A 17,940-nucleotide genomic window follows, 5' to 3' on the forward strand; every position below is an offset into this window, starting at 1 on the left:
TGAATTTGAATAAAGTTTCAACTTTTTGAAAGGGAAACAAGAAAAAGAACTGACTGAACATTTACTCTAAACCAGTCTCTTCTCTTATGGGAAAGGCGACTGATGCCATTGCTCTGTTTTTTACGTTCCTTCCTAAACTTTGTTTACTTTGGCTTTTGTTTGGCTCTTGGAACACAGAGAGGCAATGTTCAACTTTTGTGATTTTAGACCCTCTCTGAAAGACTACTTACTGACATACTGAATTTTGGTTTTTAATTTCCTCATTTTGTGCCTCAGAGTAGGGGGAGTTTTGGTTAATTTGATGGGGAGTAACTTTAGCTTACTTATCAACACTACAAGCTGATATTTGAGGGCATTGAGCTAAGTCTTTTACATGCATAATCTTATTTAATCCTTTCCACAACTCCATCAAGTAGGTATTATTATGTCTACTTTACAGCTAAAGAAACTGAGGCACAGAGAATAACTGGATCAGGGCTGTGGTAGGTTTTACCTTGGGTCTACAAGACTTCGGAGTCTCAGTTTTGAACATCACCCTGTACTGCTTCTAGATTCAACTGTTTTCTTAAGCTGAATTAGAGAAATGATTCTGAAAGGGAAAAGTAATTCAGCCTTTCACTAAATGCTAATTGAGCACTGTCTTAGCTCAGGCTGCCATAGCAAAATACCATCACTGGATGGCTGAAACAATAGACGTTTATTTCTCATAGTCTTGGAGACTGGGAAGTCTAAGATCAAGTTGCTAATAGATTCAGTTCCTGGTGAGGACCCACTTCCTGGCCTCTCTCTGTGCTCACATGGCCTTTCCTTGGCGAATGCATGTGGAGAGAGAGCTCTCTCTCTGTCTTCCTCTTCTTATAAGGTCATTAATCCCCAAATGAGGGCCCCACCCTCATGACCTCATCTAAACCTAATTACTTCCCAAAGACCCCATCTCCAAATACCATCATATTGGAGGTTAGGGCTTCAATATGTGTACTGAGGGGAGGGAACACACAAACATTCAGTCGATAACAAGTACTAACTAGAATTCTCTGGAATATGTTAGACTAAGCTCTGGAAAAAAAAAAAAGAATAGAAAAGGAAAGGAAAGGAAAAAAAGCAGGACCTGGACTAGGGAGAGGCAAAAAAGTGACCTAGGGCCCAGCATTATAGGAGGTGCCCACCCTCAGGTGCCCACCCTGCACTTGAACAACACTGCAAGGCCATGAACCTATGTGCCTTGCTTACCTCACCCCAGTCCCAGCCCTAGAGCACTTCATTTGCTCTTGGGGAACTCAGTGTCTAGCAAGGGCCTGGTATCAGTATGGGTCAGATCAAGAGAGAGAAACCACCCAGTGATTTGAACAGGGGAAGTTTAATATAAAGAATTATTAACTAGCAGTCTGTTGTTTAGAAACCCGTGAGGACACGGAGAAAATATGACAAGTGAACCCAAGGAGTTTTGACCTTCAGGATAAGAGTGAAGACTGTTTTTCCCTCTAGGCTGTGCCTGAGTGAGCATGACTTGCCCTATTTATTAGGCAACATTACACTCCGCAGCATTTCCTTTCAGATCATCCCAGGCATTTAGGCTATTTTAAAAATCTAAATAACATCTCAGTCAAACTAACATTCCAAGAGAGAAATGTTTTAATCTCTTTTCCCAGAACAGCCTTTAGGTCTGGGAGGAAGTGCAGACAGGCCGGGTGAGGGACAATGTATCTGGAGATTTATGGGAATCCAGAAGTTTTGGCAAGGGTACATATAAATCTCAAAGAAGAATTAAATATAATTTGAAATCACATAAACTGTACAGAATTTGAATGCAGGTCAAATCGCAACTGCTGTTTGTTATCTCTTGTTTAAACTACAATAACAGGATTGCTTAAACAAGTTCCCTTCCTTTCTTGAACTTTCAAAGTATTTAATATTTGCATAATGATTAATCTCCAGTTCCAGAGGCTATTCCCAAAGGGAGAGACGACACAGAAGCACTTTAAATTTCAACCACAGGGAAAAGAGAAGAGCGGAAGCTTCAGTTTTGGAGCCTACGCTCTCAGGAGAGGATGGCTGAGAGAACACAATCCCAAACATTCGGACAATATATTCTAACTAGGTCAAAGGTGCAGCTCCACCTAAGGGATGATACCAGACCCTCTATTTATAGATCTTGAATATTTCAAGAAAGTTTTGTTCTATGCTTTGCAAGGGCTAAATCCTTATGCACAGACCCCTGGAGTACATCCAACCTGCCCACCCAAGGAACGCTTTGAGTATTTTCCTTTTCATAGAGGCTGTTTATTTGCTGTCGTTTCCAGGGATCCAGGCCGGGGAAAAGGCAGCAGGTTTGAAGTACACCCCCAGAGCTCAGTATTTGACCTGTAAAATTAAGGTACTGGGCTCAGTCAATGGCTCTCAGCCTGGCTGCATTATAGAATTACCTGGGGGAGCTTTAAAATAATAGCCAACCCTTGATCCCACCTCAGCCTCATTAAATCAGGATGTTTGGCAGGGGGGCCCAGAATGTTAGTATTTAAAAAAAAACAAACTTCCCAGGTGGTGCCCATGTATAGCAAGTTTTGAGAGCCGCTTGCAGCTCTGATACGTGATGCTGTTGATTCCTCTGTGATGAACATGTTGTGGATAAACTTCTGTACACATTTTAAAAATGGTTTTTATCGGGATAGACTCTCAGAGTACGTGCACATGTGGATGCATTTGGATGAAGTCTAAATGGGAGTACACAAAAATGTACACACAAAAGAGCAAATGGACTGGGGTACAGGGAGAAAGGGAGTTTTTCTCTTCTAAAATATTATAGTGTTTTCGTTACAAAAAAACACTAATTACCAAACACTCCCTCCCCACTCACGCTTTTTGCACTTCTGGGTTTGGGGCTGCTTTCAGAAGGCTGTTGAAGCCTGCCCTCTGAACATGATAAAAGCATCTATGTTGTTATTTGGTCAGAGTTGGACTTCTCAAGTAACTTTCTGTCTCTCTGCCCTGAAAAAGTATTGCACAAAGGAAGTTGAAAGTTCTATGTGGGTTGAGGGCCTAATATAAAGTGGTCATTCAATGCATATTCAATTATGATGACTAACTGTATCTTATGACTTTGTTCTGAAATCCAGTATTCAAAGCATAGTTCATGGATCATATTCATCAAACATGGCCATCATAAATATTCATCTAATGTCTGTCTTCATTAGGCGGTTATTAACATGTCAAAGGTATTTGTGGAGAAAATGAAAGTGATAAATTCTTTCTATATTTACTCTTATTTGAAAGGCTAATTTATTTTTAGAGTCCTCTTTGATAAAATCCTTTAATCAAAGAAAGTTTCCTTTAGAAATAGTCTTCTGTTTTTAAGCCAATAACTTTACACAAAGAAAGTTTATTAACGTTTTGCTTGCTGGATGGATATTAGCCAAATGATAAAGTATGTCAATAGTCCAATTCAGAGAAGGATAATATACAGCACTGCTCTTAAAAGGTTAAATTGATGCCTTCTCTACTGACAGTACTTCGGAGTTGTTTTTCAAATGAAGAGAGCTGGTAGTGATTCTTCTCCACCCTTACCTGGTCCCCTTGGTGATCAATAACCCCAAGACTGTTGCATGGGGTTGGTTTACAGGCTGTGAATAGAAGAGGGCAAGGATTGGCAAACTTTTTCTTTAAAGGACCAAATGGTAAATATTTTAGTCTTTACTGTTCAACTCTGTTGTTGCTCTAAAGCAGCCATAGACGATATGTAAATGACCAGATGTGACTGGGTTCCAAAAACACTATTAAAAGAAACAGGTGGCAGGTTGTATGTGGCTAATTAGGCCATAGTGTGCCCATGCTAGAAAAGAGCAAACCCAACAGGGCGTCACACTGGCTCTCAGGTTGCAGTGGGAAGACACAGGTCAGAACTGGACATTTTAGCTAAACCCAAAAAAGCGAGTGAGTGTTGGAGCTCTATATGAGCAAGTAGGTCTACCATGGTAGGAAAAGTCATGAGAATGCATGAATGATAAAAGAGTGATAATAGCAATGGCTAATATTTACAGAGGACTCGCTCTGAAACTTGTATTAAATACTTTACATGTAATCTTTACAATGTCATGTAATATTTATAATAATTTGGTAATCTCATGTAATTGTTATAATAACCTCAAGGTAGGTGTTATTATATTCCCATTTTATAGATGAGGAGATTGAGGCATGGAGAGGTTAAATAAAGTTCTCAATGACATACAGCTAATAAGTGGCATAGCTGAGATGCGAACCCAGATGGTGTGACTTTAGAGGCTGCTCTTCTATGCATTACGACCTCCTGCTAGGGGACAGAGCCATGTGCAAAACCATCCTAGCTGGGAGAACATAGAGGGTCTCCTTCTAGGTACTTTAGTCTTGGTTCAGGTTCACTGTGCTGAGGATGGACCAAGAATAGAGCCCTGGGGTGTACACTGTGGGGAGACTATTCTCCATGGGTCTTTCATGTTTCTGCATGTCTTCAAGCAAAGGCATCGGCAGCCTTTTGTTGAGACTGTCTTTTCAGGGGTATTTTTATATTGAACAGCCTTGGCAGATAGAGATAGTATCTTCCCTCTGGAGCAGAAGGAAGCTTTGTTTTCTGTACTTTATAATAAAGACAGTGTCTCCCTCTGGGGCAAGGTTGGGCAAGTTCAAAGTTGGGCAGCCCATTATAAAAGACTGGGGTTCTTCAGCTGTGTTGGAAACCCACTGTGTGTGTGGTATCCACATGGGCTACCCTGTCACCCCCTTGGGATTGGAGGAGGGCAAGGGGAAATGACATGAACATGAATCTCATGTTGCTCTGTGTGTAGAATGTAATGAAGTCCTTTGTCTTTGGCCCAGGAGTCTCGGGTCTTCTACCAGCATCCATGAATCTGTGGCAGCTAACTGGTTATTGCGTAAACAGGGTAAAATCTTAGATCTTTCACAATTCTGGACATACACAGAAGGTACAGTGGGTTAGGAAGGCTGGTCTGAGGGTGAAGGCTGTCCGCCCTTGGCTTGGCTTTGTGTCTTTTAAAATTATGCATGAATGCGGGCCATGCTATGATCTGAATGTTTCTGTTCCCCCAGTTCATATGTTGAACTCTTACCCCACAAGGTGATGGTATTAGAAGGTGGGGGTCTTTGAGAGGTGATTAGGTCATGAGGGCAGAACCCTCACGAATGAGATTAGTGCCCTTATAAAAGAGGCCTCAGTGAAAAGATGATGTATAAGAAGCGGACTCTCACCAGACACTGAATCAGCCGGTGCCTTGATCTTGGACTTCTCAGCCTCCAGAATTGTGAGAAATAAATTTCTACTGTTTATAAGCTACTCAGTCCATGGTATGTGTGTTATAGCAGGGAAAACAGACTAAGGCCAGAGACCTGTACTGAAGCCAGAGAGAGGAGAGCCTCTGTAAGCACCTGTAGCTCTTGATCCCATAACTAGCAGAGTGTTGTGGATCCTCTGACTTCAGAAACTTACCACAAGGAGTTAAAGATGTACAGTTGATTCACTGGAATGATCTTCAATGAACCATAGCTGTAACGTAAATACTACATTCCAGTAATCTAATATAATCGTTCTGGAACCTAGCTGCTCATCAGAATCACATGGTAACATTTTAATTATTTATTTATTTTTGGCTGTGTTGGGTCTCCGTTGTGGTGTGCGGGCTTCTCATTGCCGTGGCTTCTCTTGTTGCAGAGCTCGGGCTCTAGGCATGAGGGCTTCAGTAGTTGTGGCACACAGGCTCAGTTGCTCCATGGCTTGTGGGATCTTCCAGGGCTCGAACCCGTGTCCCCTGCATTGGCAGGCGGATTCTTAACCACTGCGCCACCAGGAAAGTCCCCGCATGGTAATATTAAAATAACAACTTTTAAAACAACGGATTCTTGAGCACCACCTCATACGTAATGAATCAGGATATCTGAGGGTGAGGCTCTGAAATCAGTATTTTAAACGTTTCCCAGATTATTTAGAGGCAGTCATTCCCTGCACGATTCTAATGATAAGGATTGAACTACATCACAGACAAATCCCACTGCTTCTCTGTACCTAAGTTTCTTCATTTGTTACAAAATAGAATAGTGTTGGCCAATATGGTGGCAATTGGCCACATGTGGCTATTTAAAATAAAATCAATCAATGGTTAAATGAAGTTTAAAATTCAGTTCCTCAGTTGTATTAACTACATTTCAAGTAGTTAATAGCTACATGTGGCTAGTGGCTAAAGCATCATAGAGTGCAGATACAGAGCATTACCATAATCACAGAAAGTTCTATTGGATATCTTATCATACCAGAAAAGAAGGAAGCCATAAAAGACTACTGGGGTTGTATCACAAAACTCAGGAACCAACAGGAATAAGCTTCCACTGACCAAAGATGGGATAATTTGAGCACCCATTAGAATAATAACTGCAGTGGATTGAAGTGCATTAAATATATTTAAATCCATGAGTTCATAATCATATAAAATAGAATTTATTGGTGACTAACCATGCTAGGGAGCCAAGTAATTATTTGAAAACTGGAAAGTAAAGGGTTATCAAGCATTTAATCAGTAATTTCGTAAAGGAAAGGCCATATAAATGCTTGAGATAGTAATGAGATGCATAGCAGAAGGCCCACTGGCACGTCCCATGGGACTGAGTGCCTGTTGCGCCTTGCCAGGATCAGTTCAAGAACAAATACATCCTAGTACTGCTTTTTATTCCTTCCTTCTTTTGCTCCCCATATCCTGCCCTCTTATTCTATGGGATTCTCACATAAATTGCTATGTGCCAACTTCTGTCTCAGGCTCTGTTTTGTGGGGGAACCCAGGCTAGGACAGCATTCTAGCTCAGATTCTTGAAAGAGAATCCAGCCCGCCTGGCATATAGATTTGATTGCTGGGTTATGATCCTCCTCCTGGTCCAATAGCCTGGGAGGCGCTGCCTCTTCCAGAAATGGAGGTGGAACTTCTTAAAGTAGAAACGGTAGAAGCGCGAGACAACTGTTGGAGACATGTTGATTAACGTGTCCAGCCGACAGCTCTGCTACTGAGAGAGAGATTTGCTGACCAGCAGCGTCAGTATCACCTGGGAGCTTGTTAGAAATGAGGAATCTCAGGGCCCAGCCGGACCTACTGAATGCAAATCTGCTTCTTTTTTTTTTTTTTTTTTTTGCAGTACACGGGCCTCTCACTGTTGTGACCTCTCCAGTTGCAGAGCACAGGCTCCGGACGTGCAGGCTCAGCGGCCATGGCTCACGGGCCCAGCCGCTCCGCGGCATGTGGGATCTTCCCGGACCGGGGCACGAACCCGTGTCCCCTGCATCAGCAGGCAGACTCTCAACCACTGCGCCACCAGGGAAGCCCCGAATCTGCTTTTTAACAAGATTCTCCAGGTGATTTACATGTACAATAAAAAACTCCCTTCTAGAGGGAGTAATAATTATCTGGCTCAGGGATATTTTTATAATAGATAAGATGTTGCATCCGAAGGTCAGTGGGAAGCACATATAGGGGAAGGACAGAGAGCACGTATTGTTGGAAGGGGGTGGCGGGGAAGCCAGGAGGCAGGGGAGGTTGGAAGAGGAAAAGTGGGATTGAATCTCCGTGAAAACACTTTAAAATCCGTAATAGAAAAAAACATTCTGTACCTACGTTATTATACCTGCACCAGAAACCTCAAAACAAGTTCACCCCGCTTCGCCCCAGTGAACAGAAAGCAATATCTCCATGTGTCGTAGACACACAGCAGGTGAAATATTGGATGCAAGGCTTGTGTTGCAGGGGGCGGTATTTGTGAGGCAGGCAGACCCAATCCTGGCAATCTACCGCTTCCCTCTGGACACTCTGGGCTTCACCATCCCTCCCCCACCCCTGGACATCCTTCATCCTCAGTTCACTGTCCCTTCTCCCATGTAAGGACTTTTAGCAACAGTACATGGTGTACTGGCTCTCCAGAAACAAACATAAAGCTCTGATTTGTAGTGTTGGCCAATTTCCATAGTATAAATACTCCCACCATGGCTGATTGTGAGCTGCCATGAGGTTAACTGAACACGGGGTTGGGAGGTGGCACACACTGGCTCCAGCGCACTCCAGGAAATAAAGGGTCGAAAGGACACAGTAGAGTGGTTTACAGCCTTCCTAGAAGTGAGGGGAAGAAAGTCAAGTTGATGAAGGCCTGGAGCGCTTGCTTTAACTTCAGCTACTATGATTCCAAAACACAGCTATCATCTCGTCCAATCTGTGGCTATTTTTTTCGTTTTGTTTCTAATTTTCTTTGGCCATGCAGCCCGACCAGGGATTGAACCCTCACCCCCTGCAGTGGAAGCGGAGTCTTAACCACTGGACCGCCAGGGAAGTCCCTGAGGCTGTTTCTTAACTTCAACTTTATTGAGAATGTCCTTATGTTGTAGCTTTAAAAGAACCAGAAGCTCAGCTGGAGAAAACGTTTGAGGACAGTCAGAATGACTTACAGTCTATATTTACCAAAGCTTCTTTCATTAACATTATCGAGGCTCTGGAATGCTCACACCCACCTTTCATGGGCACACCACACCCCATTCTTCCCTGCCTGAGTGTAGTCCTAATGACTCCCACTCAGCTCCCTCAAGTGTCACACACCCTGCTTCTCTGGCCGGAGTTCACGCCCTCACCTGGTTTCCTTGAATGCCATCTAAGCGCTGCACACCTGTCTTTCCTGGGAGGTTAACAGCTGGCACATAACTCCCTTCCCTTGAGGATATTAGCAGATAATGTATATCGGTCAAACTTGCTGTAGGTACTGGCAGGCAGCTTAGACCTCTCCCCCTGCCCACAAGCACTGCCATGGGGGCTCAATGTTGGGTCTCTCAAGGCCTGATCCAGGGACCCCATCACCGCTGGGCACCCCCCAAACTCCATAACCATTGCTTTCTGTTTGATGCAGCTCTGGGCCAGCTGAAGCACACTCTCCTCACCTTTACCCACAAAGTGCACACCTGAATTTCGCATAACTGCTCTGGTTGCCCACCTTTCTCTTCTTCTTGGAAAGCATCCAGCTAACTACAGACAGCCCAAATTAATGCCTCTTAACCTGCATGAAAAAGAATTTTTTGTAAACTTCTCTTTGGTGTTGGTGTCTAATCGATGATAACTTTCAGGAAAGAAGCCCTTCTACTAGCAGGTTAAAAGTATTCATTTTTTGCAGCCCTGATATCTGTTTGAAATGTAACAGCTTGTTTGTTCCTCTCCCCAAATGAATGCACCTTCATCTTTAGGTTTATGATTTAATTTTTATTTCTTCTAAAATAGAGACAGAAGTAGTGGAAGTTCCTATACCTCTAACTGTCAGAGCTTCTCTATGATTTCTTGGCCAGTCACCCAAAGCAGCCTCTAGTTGGGTTTATCCCTTTTAATTCTCATTCTCTCTCCATAGTGTTTTCTCCTCTGAGCACATAAACACATCACTACCCTTTCTTCTAAAGTCAAGGCCAGCTTACATGAAGGGGAATGGTTGACTCTGCCAGTAAGTAGCACTCTAGGTGGCTCAGCTAACTCACCACAGTTTGGGTGTCTTTCCAGGTTGGCGGACACACCAGGGCCAGAGATCAGTGTGTCTTTCTTGCCAACAGAGAACCTTACTTCACCCTTCGAGTGTTCCATTCAGAGTGGAGGTCAAAGGTCTCCAGACTAAAAAATGCCTTTAACTGAAGCCCAAGTTATGCAGGAAGGAGTCCCAGCTTCTGCTGTTAGGCCCGAGAGGCTGACCATGGAGCATCCTTGACCTTTCTCTGCCTCCCAGAGGTCCCGTGAACTGGGGTCCAGTGTGTCCTCTAACCCCCCACGGAGGTTCCTCGTGAAAAGCCTCTGCTGAGTTTGCAAGGACACAAAAATGGAAATGCCCGAGGGGAGAGATTTTTCCAAAGTTCTTGGTTGTCGGAGAGATGAACATCATCAAATGGCTCTGAAAGAAAAGCTGAAAGAGATCAACATTGTAAGCCGTTGGGAGATTAGACTGTCCAATCGACTTGGTTCAAGATGAGGCAGAAGCCAGAGCAGAGATAATTCTGCACTGGAATTGCTAGCATTATGAGCAAGGTTTCAGGGAACTTATCAGGAAAGGTTAACTTGAATGGGCACTAATGAGTTGATGACTCAAATCCAGGAACAAGTAAGACCATAACAACCAAAAGCATAGAGGTGAGATGCTATGCAATTATAACATCCCCTAGGGACAGGCATTGGGCTGCAGGATGAGATTGGCTGACCCCTGCCCAGTGAGCAAATGATGAGGTATTTAACTAAAATGTGGACTGTGAATATGCCCAGAAGAATTCTTAATGCATGCACTTGAAAACTTTAGCTCTCTCTCTCTTTTTTTTTTCTTCGCGGTACATGGGCCTCTCACTGTTGTGGCCTCTCCCGCTGCGGAGCACAGGCTCCGGACGCGCAGGCTCAGCGGCCATGGCTCACGGGCCCAGCCGCTCCGCGGCATGTGGGACCTTCCCGGACCGGGGCACGAACCCGTGTCCCCTGCATCGGCAGGCGAACTCTCAACCACTGCGCCACCAGGGAAGCCCTCTCTCTCTCTTTTTTGTTAAAGCCCTTTTTTGGACAAAGGACTAAACTAGATGTGGGCAGATCTTTAAAATGCATAAGATCGGGTCTACCTGAGCCTTGTGTATTGTAGGTACTCAGAAAATGGTTTATTGATTATAATGTAATAGGGCTCATCCCCTGTCATGGGGTGGGAGGGGGGGCTATGGCCAGGGTCTTTAAAGAGTGAGTGATAGTGACAAATGTTCAGAATGTCCCACAGCGGTCTACAGCGCCCAGTCCACAGATGGGCTGCCCCTCTGCTAGGACAGGGCTTTATCAGTTTATTCCAAAATGGGTAAATGTTGAGTGTTCCCTTGGCCTTAGAAGAGGTAAGACATAGCACAGGGCATTAAACATAGTACAGGGCATTAATGTAAGTCTTCAGTTCAGGCTGAGGGGGTCAGACGTGTGTATTAACATGTATTTCGAAATCAGGAAAGCAGTCTTTCCCTTATCCTCCCCACTTCCAAAATTATCTTTCCGAGATATTCTCTATTGTTTTCCCAGTGCAGTTAGGTCGTAGTTTGCCTTATAAGGAATTTTAGAGTTTTAAGAGCTCTCACTATAGGAAGTTTTTCCTGCTGTTCTGCCTGAGTTGCCTTCTGCTTAATTTTAGTTCATTATGTCTGTAAAGACAGGGAGGGTTTTATGGGGCAAAAGGCCCAGTCATCATGGGAAGAATGAATCATTTCAAGAACAGTGAGATGGGCGCAAAGGCAAAGACAGCTGAGGGGCAGGAAGCTGGGGGTGGATGGGTTATTGAGAACAGCATCAAAAGTCTGTCTTTTCTCTCTGTTACTCCCACTAGGGGGTGCCCAGCATTCCAGAATAATCACTGTTACTAGGAAGTTGAGGTTTGAGGCGGCATTTCCTCCTAATAGAAGGGCAACAGCTGATCCAGGTTTCCTGCATCTCTGCCCTGATTTGAGAAGCGATCTGGGGGTGGGGCATAGGGAATACAGGGATTGAGATTGAGGGGAGGGGTCTCAGATCGGTAAATACACGGATGCCACTCAAGCATTTGAGGATTCTCAGTCCGTGGAAACCTCTGGCGATATCCTGGGTTCTCTAGGACCCACTGGTCTTAAAGTCATTGGCTGGAGTAATTATGGATCAGAAAAGTCCTCCTGGGCCCAGGAGAGGTGACGATATTTCACCCCTGGGGCTAAAGAATTTATGGTAATAAGACATGAGCAGGACTGAGAGATTGGTTGCAGACCAGGGATGGAATAAAGATCAAAGATGAGGTGAGATTCTGAAACAGAGTGGGTAACCGGTATGGATGAAGGTCAGGGAGAGGCGAGGGTATGTTGAGGGTCTCAAAACATCTAGGCCCTCAGAACGGTCACAGCATAACTTTTAGTTATGAATGGTTTTGTGAAAAGAAAATGGAACTTGGACTTTGGTAGACAGGAGTTCAAATTTCAGCTCAAGCATTCAGTAGTCATCTGACCTTGGGAATTTTCGAAAGTTATCCGATATCTTACTTTTAAATATATTTTTTATTGAAGTATATTTGAATCACAATGTTGTGATTTTTTAAATTTATTTTTTATTGAAGTATAGCTGAAGTACAATGTTGTGCAACATCTTTAATCCTCAATTTTCTCATCTTCAAAATGGGACTAATGATACTAGGGCTACTTGAGACTTTAAAAGATATAAAGGCATATAAAGCACTGAATAAATCTATTTTCTCCCTTTTCTTTTTTCCCATTTGGAAATGGCTGAGGGCAAGGAAAGGAGATATATCTATTCCTTCAGTTCTTGTACCCCAAGATGTAGGATATCAGGACTGCAGCCCTGAGGTCAGAGGGTCCTCTCGGGCCTCTGGGGTTTTCTGCACCACAGAACTTCAGTGAGTGCTCAGGACATGCTGCAGAAGTCCTGCCCTCTTTGACCCTGTGGACGCATCCTCATACTTTGCAGGCTTTTGAGCCATAATTTTAGAAACCAGCCTCCACCTAAATTTATAGCGGTCACCATCTGGTCCTGAGGCCTTCAGTCTCCGAGAATTAAACTATCTTGCCCACACAGAGCGCCAAAGCCTGGCCTGGAATCCAGGTATCACCAGTTAGCCCATGTTAATATGACAATAATTCACAATTCTCTCAGCACAGTTTTACAAAGTATGGGCCACAGACCACCTGTACCAGCATCAGCAGGTGGGCTTGATAAAAAATGCAGATCCTTGGCCTCCTGCCAGACCTGTGCAACCAAGACTCTCTAAAGTTTAAAAGCAAAGGCGTAGAAAGTTAACCAGTCCCAGGTTACACTTTTACATGGAAACACAATGCCTTAATCCTCCAGAGTGCTCTTTTGTAGAGGAAGAATGGGGCTCTTCAGCAGACTTCTCCTTGCTTTGCAAATCGTACCATACAGGTGTTTCTGACGCTGCTTATTTATAGAGCCAAGTCTGCCCCTAGCCACTTACTTACTTCCCCTGGAACTTCCTCAGTGTTGGAAACATCACTGTGAAGGTCACAGACCATTTCTGTGGACACCCGATGAGACGATGAGACGGTGTGATTCAGAAAGGTCACTTTGATTCTCTCCTGGCTTCCTGTCAAGGCAGTGGGGGAGGGGAGAGTGTTCTGGTTCTTGTTTCTGGGAATGGGGGAGGGGGCCACCAGGATCAAGGTTGATCACCAGCTGCCCCTTCCTTTGCATTGACAGCGCACTTGCTGCCAATTTAGCAGTGCTTAGGCTGAGGATTGGGGCAAAAATTAGCCCTTCCTCTAAAGCTGTGAACTCTGATCTCTCAGTCTAGAGAGAGCTGGGCTGTGGACATGTGAACAGACTCCACGAGCTTCCTCCTGACAGCAAGGCCTGCATGAGCTGGCTTTTCAGAAGGAACTTGTGACTGTGGATCACTCTCCAGAGAGACAAACCTTTTCAGACTTAAGAGAGACGGCAGTGGCAGCAGCCTCTGCATTAAGTTTTGACCAGCTCTTACGGCCCTCTGAGTTACACGGTTCACCCCGACCTCTGGGGCGTCCCTGCACTGCAGAACTACAGCGGCTGTTCAGGGCATACTGGGAGCTGTGGAGAAATTTTGCAGTAAGGATTCACATCAGCTTCAAAGTGCCCAGAATGAGCATTAAAATGCTGCCAGGAAGACAGTTGTTGCTACGTTAAATCTCTGGGGGGACAAAGTGGGAAACGAAGGTTAGTAAAATAAAACAAAACAGGTCATGGTTGTGAAGCAACCTGTCCTCAGGACCTAACTACATGGAGCTGGTGTCGGCCTCTTTCCGAGAGGGGCTGTGTCCCTCCCTGAACGGGATACTCATAGTAAGGAGCTGCCCCACATAAAGCATCCTTTGCACCCTCCCAATCGATTCTTTCCCTTTTTGTTTTCTAGGAACAAGAGGATTCATCTGACTTAACTGGAGATGGCTCCCTTCCCCATTTATTGTCCCATTCCTAAAGCTTCCCTCCTACCGGGCTCAGTGAGAGCAGATGGGAAGAGGCACCCATCTCAGAGGTACAAGTTCACAGATACAGAGCTACCCCTCTGCTGGGCCCGAGGCAAAGAAAACTCCCAATCTCTTTCTTGTATTCATTGGGTTCTGCTGAACCTGGAAAGGAAATAAATTCCAAAGGCAGGAAATGACCCACAGACCATAACAATACGTGAAAAGCCAAACCGGTGCTTCCGTCGCTTTATTTCAAACTATTCTAATCTGCGTCCCAGGAAGCCTAACCCATTACCAGATGGAGATCTGTTTTCAGATGCCTCTCGGCATCTGCCACTCCTGGCTGGTGACGTTTGCACATTTCAAGAAGGTTGCCACTCCTGGCTGGTGACATTTGCACCTTTCAAGAAGGCAAACCTGTCCCGATAGCTTCAAACTTCCAGAGAGGTGCAGCCCCAGGAAAGTCCTTGGGTCTCTGGCTGACAGCAGCAGCCATCTCATGTGCTTCATTGTAGCTGAACTGTTGCTGACCTCCAGCCTAGAATGCTAGCACACCGAGTCTGTTCTTGAAGACTTGCAGAATCTGAAATCACAAAGCCCCGTGTTGCCAGAAAAGGCTGGCTCCCTCGCCTGCTTCCTAATCCCTTCTCACCAGGCTTTCCTAAAGAAACCTGATGAGTCAGGAAGAAAGAAAACGTGTCTGAGACAGAGCTGGGGTTAGGCTGGTCTCTCTCATCACTTCTGAAAGTTCCTCCTGTTTCACTATGTGGGGCATGTTTGGGGATTCGGTTGTGCTTTTCCTGTTTCCTCCTCTATGAGCTCTCTCTTTGAGGACCACTTCATTTACCACTCACGAAATCAGCTTGGCAAAAGCGGGAGGCCCTCTGATGAGGAATTCGTCACCGCTGCGAGGAAGTTTTGACTTCACTTTTGTCCCCAGGAGCATGGCAAGGAAAAACTCCCACCTCGACTCCCAGGTGGAACCATCATTCAGTTGCTTTGTTCTGGCCTGGGGGCCTGTGTGTTTCCTAGGCCCTTAATTTTTACTGAACGCCCTCCATCAGTCTTCCCACTGAAGGCTGTGTACCAGTTAGATTTTAAACCCAGTGAGGTAGCTTCTGGGATACCTTGCTTCAAACAGGTATCCTGCTAATCCCTTCCCCAGGTAATCAGAAAGTAGCTATAGTTGAAATGAATAATGTGCCCAACTCTTTCAACACTTTCGAAATGTTAAACAGATTAAAGTATAAAGAATCCAATATATTTGTTGACATCTGGTTTATAGAAAATCTCCAGCAAGAAGGAAGGGGGGAGTTCAACATCAGGCTGGGTGAAATGGGAGCAGCAGTGAAGGGCACTGCTCTCCTGCGTTCCGGCATCAGATACCTGTTCTGGAGTCCCAGTGGCTCTGTGCCGCTATCTACAATTGTGTGCTGTTTATTATGAAATATGCTTTAAAAAGTATATTCTGATAAGCTTGGATTTATCCTTGGCGATGGAATGTAGTTTCCATTACAAGACAGTAGCTTAATATCAGAGGTAGGTGGTATCAACTATATGAAGGTGGTAATAGACAGTAGATAAAAGAACATAGGGGATCTTTATGAAAAGGAGTGGGGAGAGAGGCAGAGAAGGAGAAAGGCTTTTTTGTTGTTGCCAGGATGAGACAATCTTGCAGGGAGTGCAAGATATATGAGTCTCTCTCTTTCTCCCCTTGCCTCTGCCTATGGAAAAGGAGCCAGGAAAAGCTAGAAACAGGAGACAGAGGGAGGCCATCTCTCCAAATGTTGGTGCCAGCCAAATAGGATAAATTGTTCATATTATGATGATGACGACAACTATAATGATGAAGAGAACATATAGACACAGATGAAAAAAACAAAGGCTTTGATTTCAAGCCATACTTAAGTCCCAAAGTACTCCTGTTAGAGCCATTTACATGACCCAAGGGACAGGAATTTAGGGTGAGTGAAATAAATACAATTGGATAGAAAAATCAGGATTAGATTAAAATGTGATTGAGAATGGTTAAAAATTAGGAGAAAGGTACCAAATTCTACTTATTTTTGTACTGCTTTCAGTCTTGATCTAATGATCTGTTAAAAGATAACATCATGAGTTAAAAACTGTATTCTTTTTTTTAAACTGAGGTATAACTGAATGTAACATTTTATTGGTTTCAGGTATACAACATCATGATCTGATACTTGTATATATTGCAAAATGATCACCATGATAAGTCCAGTTAAATCCATCACCGTACATAGTTACAACATTTTTTTCTTGTGATGAAAACTTTTAAGATCTACTCTCTTAGCAACTTTCAAATATGCAATATAGTATCATTAACTATAGTTACCACACTTTACGTTATATACCCATGCCTTATTAATTTTATAACTGGAAGTTTGTACCTTTTGACCTCCTTCCCCCATTTTGTCCCCCGCCCTCACTCCCCCAGGAACCACCCATCTGTTCTCTGTATTTATTTATGAACTTGTTTAAAAACTGTATTTTTATTTAAATGTATAACAGAGCAAAAGATTTTGTTCTGTTCTCCGAGACACATATTTGGTATGCCTGGCCATTGGGAGCCTTCTCATCCGCTACAGCCTTTACCAGAGACAAAGAACAGAGGATGGAATACACAGCTTCTTGAGTGCTAGCAGTGAAAGGTCAGAGTTATAACATGACAGTAAATGTTATATTCTGCTTAATCCCAGCTTTAACAGAGGTAGTTGCTAGACACTTAAAGTGGGTGCTTATATTTTACAAATGGGAAAATAGAATCAAAAATGGAAAAAGAATAGAGCCAGGAATCACAAACTATGCGCTAGGTGCCCAGGACACCACAGCAAACTCACGGACATCCCGTGGCATAGGCTAAATGTTGAGGGAGATGTGGTGATGCTTGACATTTGTTGGCCACCAGGTGAGCTACTTGGTCAAGACTGTTCACAGTTTCAACATTAGATTGTGCTGCACTCCTTTCAAAGATGTCTTATCTTTGAGAAGCTGGATTTTCAGCAGCTGTTATAAAATGCAAGTAGTAAGTGAAAATCAGTGTGAATACGAGGTGAATAACTGATGGTGTCTATACAGGTTCCAAGGTTTGAGAGACAATATTCAATGCCTGGCATACATATCCTTTTATAAATAACTGTGGTTAAGAACAAAATAAAAATATTTTTTCTTTCAACTTAAGTGTATTATATTTTCAAATGGCTAAGTTGTTGGGAACTTTCTACTGGATAAATGAGATTTATGTTAGGTTTTTTTTTTTCTTTTGGCCTAGGAGCTCTGTGAAAAAATTACTGAGACACTAAGATGCTGTGAATTGGGAAAGTTTGGGAACCTCAAGATTAGAGCTATACAAACTGTCTCAAAGGGCAAAGGTGGATTTTAATGGCTTAAGCTCAATGGTGAGTATAGAAAAGTGATTCTATTTATTTTCCCCCAGACCATTCAGGGCACTGCTCACAGTAGTTCCCCTGTTTCCACATAAAATGAACATTCTTAGTCTGAATGATTTTTTATTAATGGAACTATTTGGTAGACTACTAAAAGTTGTCTTGTACAATGCTTCTCAAACTATCTTCCAACCTGTCATGGACTATGTGATAACTTGTGTTAACTTGGCTAGGCCAGGGTGCCCAGATATTTGGTCAAACATTATTCTGGATGTTTCTGTGAAAGTGGTTTTTTAGATGAGATTAACAGCTAAATCAGTAGTTGAATAAAGCAGATTGCTTCTATAGTATGGGTGGGCCTTATCCAATCAGTTGAAGGCCTTAATAGAACAAAGACTGAACTCCCCTGAGCAAGAAGGAATTCTGTATATATAAACACACACACACACACACACACAAACACACAAACACACACATATCCTGTTGATTCTGTTTCTCTGGAGAACTCTGACTCATATAGATTGATACTTTTAAAAAAGGCAATAAAAA

General features: G+C 43.6%; 1 long non-coding RNA gene across 4 annotated transcripts in view; it reads left to right on the forward strand.

The window, feature by feature from the left end:
• Window positions 1-17,393, forward strand: part of LOC309833450 — a 77,401-nt gene extending 60,008 nt beyond the window's left edge. For 3 of the 4 annotated variants that reach the window (XR_014297762.1, XR_014297764.1, XR_014297765.1), the window contains 3 exons: window positions 7,162-7,378; window positions 13,927-14,049; window positions 17,277-17,391. This is a non-coding gene — a long non-coding RNA (uncharacterized lncRNA). Of the gene's footprint in view, window positions 1-7,161; window positions 7,379-13,926; window positions 14,050-16,516; window positions 16,657-17,276 lie in introns of all 4 variants that reach the window. The other variant, XR_014297763.1, reaches the window with a different exon arrangement.
• Window positions 17,394-17,940: the final 547 nt, after the last annotated feature.

The sequence above is a fragment of the Grampus griseus genome (genome assembly GCF_964374135.1).
Source record: "Grampus griseus genome assembly, chromosome: 15".
In the NCBI taxonomy this organism is placed as follows: Eukaryota; Metazoa; Chordata; class Mammalia; order Artiodactyla; family Delphinidae; genus Grampus; species Grampus griseus.